At 35.8% G+C, this 4,336-nt stretch overlaps 1 pseudogene; it reads left to right on the top strand.

The window, feature by feature from the left end:
* The window catches only part of LOC102754514, a 6,441-nt pseudogene extending 4,985 nt beyond the window's left edge, over window positions 1-1,456 (top strand).
* The last annotated feature ends 2,880 nt before the right edge of the window (window positions 1,457-4,336 follow it).

Raw genomic sequence — 4,336 nt, 5'->3', positions numbered from 1 at the left:
GGCTGAATTGCACTTGCTTTGTCCTTCATATTATTAGTCAGGAAAGATGCTAGAGACAGAAGGAGTGATGCCTGCAGCTGGGAGTCAGGGCTTTGCAGAAAATATAGTGAGCTTATTAACACTATTGGGATTATTTTCAGCAACTTTAAATCATTTGACAGCATGAAGAAATAATATATTCCATTTTTGTATATATGATTATGTTATGCTCTATATCTTCAGGTTTTCTTAAGGAATTCATTGAAAATAGGGACAAATTTGTCTTTGATCAATGAGAGGGCATTGATTTGCTTTAATTTTGATAAGTACGTTCTATATTTTTGTTTAGAAGATCTTATTCTAAATTCTTCATTACTTTGCTATGCTCACTATGATTGAATACTATTATTATTTTTGAAACGCCTGTAGCATAGTGTGTGTGTGTTTATTTATATGTATCCACACTTTGTATCAATGTCTTTGAAAAGATAATCTTTTTGTTTGGTTTTTCTCTGTTTATTTCATAGAATCCATGTTAGCTTTGATACAATAATGAGACTATTATCTTACTAACTGATACTCTAATGGGAAATAAAAACTACAGTGTAGAATTGAATATAATTCCAAAACATAGTTAAAAATATCTAAGGACGTGAACTCAGTCATCTTATTTGCAGGTGAAGATGCTGAAACTTAGAATGGCGAAGTGGTATACCTGATTACTGACAGAGATTTAGGAGGAGTCTGCCCTCCAGGTAGGCTATTAAATCATGTGTCTGGATTTCCTACTTGCTGGGCCATAGAAGAATCACTCGGTTACACTGCTTCCTTGTACCGGAGAATTAACTGGCTCCTGTGTACATGAGTATGCAACTTACTGAGTTTTAACATGGCAGACAATTCTACATATCACTACATCTCTTCTTTCTTCCTGGTTGGTATTCCTGGTTTGCAAAACTTTCACTGCTGGATTGGCATTGCTACCCTTATGGTTTTGCCCTGTCCTCTTCTCATTAAGAGGCTACCATATTATACCAAAAATGTCATCAATCATACCTATTGTGAGCACATGGCTGTGGTGAAGTTGGCCAGTGCCAATACTCTCGTTAACAGAGCTTATGGCATCTCAGTGGCCCTTTCAGTGACGGTATTGGACCTAGGGCTCGTAGCCACCTCCTATATCAAAATCCTCCAGGCTGTCTTTCAGCTCTCTTCCCAGAATGCCCGCTCTAAAGCACTGGGCACCTGCGCTGCCCATGTCTGCACTATTCTTGCCTTCTACACACCTGCACTATTTAGCTTCCTAACTCACCGCATTGGCAAGAAGGTACCTCCAAGCGTCCACATAATTTTTGCAAGTTTGTACCTTCTGGTACCCCCTACAGTCAATCCCTTGGTATATGGTGTCAAGACCAAACAGATTCGTGACCGAGTGATGGGTCTCTTCTTCCCAAACAAGAAAATTTCTGAAAACTGAAATATATATGTATACAAACTCATGTTGGTAGAATCTGTCTCATGAAGTCCTAGTGCATTAACAATACCTGCAACCCTGACATGCTATTTCTCCATTCAGCTGTGTCTTTCATCAGAGATATTTGATGCTTCATATTTATATTTTCTTTCTTTTAGAAATAAAGGGCTGCCTCCTTATTGGAAGCTTTCAATAACTGTTAGCAACAATTGTTATTTATTATTATTATTTCATACTAGAGGCTTGGTGCATGAAATTCATGCATGGGGGTGTGTCTGCAGCCCAGCCTGCACCCTCTCCAATCTGGGACCCTATTGAGGGATGTCTGACTGCCCTTTTAGGCCTATCCCACCTAAACGGGCAGTCGGACATCCCTTTCACAATCCAGGACTGCTGGCTCCCAATTGGTTGCTGCCTTCCTGCCTAATTGCCCCTAACCGTTTCTGCCTGCCAGCCTAATCACACCCTAACCACTCCCCTGCCAGCCTGATTGATGTCTAACTGCTCCCCTGCCAGCCCGATTGCCCGTGCCTGCCCTCCCCTGCTGGCCTGGTCACCCCTAACTGCTCTACCCTGCAGGCCTGTTCCCATCCAACTGCCTTCCCCTGCAGGCCTGGGTCCCCCACAACTGCCCTCCCCTGCAGACCATCTTGTGATGGCCATCCTGTGTCCAAATGGCAGCGGCCATCTTGTGTGTTGGAGTGATGGTCAATTTGCATATTACCTCTTTATTATATAGGATTCTATATTTATTGATACATTTTAATATCCTGAAATGTGGAATGACCAAGCTAATTATTGTCACAATTTAATGCTTCTCAATACACGGGACAATGCATTTTATAGAAACAGGTGTGTTTTCATTGTTATTTGTTCCATGCTCTGTTTATAAGTTCTCATGTAAAAATGATTATTCTCAAGTTTCTTTTGATTTATTATGGTAATAATGACTTAATTTTCAAATAATGATCACTGTGTATTTGCGTGTTTACTGAGCAGTTTAATATATTTACTTCTTTAGTCACAAAACTATACAGTGAGATAGGTGTTTATTATACTCACCGTATTAATTAGTAAACTGAGATGGAGGGCTTACATAACTGGCACAAGGAAGTAGTAATGTAGAATTTGAACCAGGGACTTGAGCTTCAGAAAACTTGCTTTTTACCTTGCAATATTGTCTAGCATGATGGAAGTCTTACACTTATTCACTTTAAGAATATTGAATAGTCTTTTAAAATATATTTTATTCTCCTACATCTGATCTTTTTTTTAGACATTGTGGTAGATTTTCTAGAATCTCCCTTAACCCCTTATTATAATTTTCAGGGATTACTTCTATTTTACTAGATATATGTCCAGTCAATGTAGATTTTTTTATCACTATTACAATGATTTCCAAATTTATGTGAAATTTTCAGAGACACGAAATCCTACTTACTGACATCAATACCTTTTTGAAGGATATAAATTATTGCTCACATTTAATAAGAGCTTCATTTGAAAACAATTATTTTCTTAATTAATAATATTAATTTTATTTTGTATGGAGCACAGGGGAATCTACTTTGGGCATATGTATAAATGATCTCTGCAATACATTCTTTTACATTTTGCTCATTTCATTGGGTGAGAGTTCACTGAGTTGGAAATTGATGATTTTTGACCAGAGTTGATATGTGTTTTTCAATTATTTAAAGAATATTTGTGTGTGTTCAAATAAATTAATTCCTCAAACCTGTCTTTTTATGTGTGTGATTTTTTGTGTGTGTTTTTATTTTTTTGCTATGGAAACATTTTTGTTTGTTTTTGACTATATATGTATCCATTTAACTTTTATATGCCTTATATAGCTGTGTGTTTCCTTACACTAATGTAATTCATTCATTTCTTCAATGAGTATATCTTGAGAGGCCTTATCAGATGTTTTAGAGCTAGAGCTGTAGGGAGAGAAAAGTCAAGTTCAAATATTGATTCCATCACTAATAGCTGGTGAATTTTATTGTTAAGTTTGTAAATTGAGATTTTACCATTGATTGAATGTAAAGAAAAATATTTTTTATACTTTATAGAATCAGAGTAAGGATTAAATGTGATAATGAATGGAACACAAGTATCACAATGGTCAACAAAGCCTTCTTTCATATGTACCAGTATCAATGCCATGATAGGCATAGGAAATATGAAAATTAGCAAAGGTATTTTTCCAGGTGTCTAAATTGAGTTTCTGACTAGTTATCTCTATCCTGAGATCCTATTCCTTTATTAAACACATACAAAAGTGAGCATTTTGTTCTTATTCACTCACCGAAATTATCCTACTAAATTTCTTATCTTACCAAGTCACTGCAATCAGCAAGAGAGAATCAGTAGTGTCAGAGCATTTATTAAAAGTCAGATATATGCTAAAAACATATGAAAAACAAAGTGAGGAGGAAAAACAAAGGAATTAGGTGAAAAGAAAAATAATCCAGCATCTATTCCAGATAATGTAGAAAAAGATAAATTTAATATAATATGGTTTTTTAAATGTGTAAATAAGTATGGAACACCAAAATAATACTGTGTTGGAGAAAAAAGAGTAATTAAACATGTTTAAAGAGATCCCAAGAAAAAACTGAGTTCAGTCTTAAAGAATGATAGTAATATTATCAGGTAACAGGGCAAGGGTTTCCAAGTACAGGTAACAACACAATGGATGTAAATAGGCCAAGTAAGAAAATTGAACATACATCCAGAAGTCAGTATTATCATAAAAATACAATTAGAGAACTTCAAGGAAAAACATATAATTAGAAAAGTAGCAGGGACTTTCAATAGGATATATATATTCTGTCACACTATGAAGGGCATTGGTCAACTTGGGAAATAAAGTACAGTGTA

This window comes from Myotis davidii, unplaced genomic scaffold (genome assembly GCF_000327345.1).
Source record: "Myotis davidii unplaced genomic scaffold, ASM32734v1 scaffold1397, whole genome shotgun sequence".
Classification (NCBI taxonomy): Eukaryota; Metazoa; Chordata; class Mammalia; order Chiroptera; family Vespertilionidae; genus Myotis; species Myotis davidii.
The sequence above is the reverse complement of the archived record's forward strand: the minus strand, read 5'-3'. Positions and strand labels throughout refer to the sequence as shown.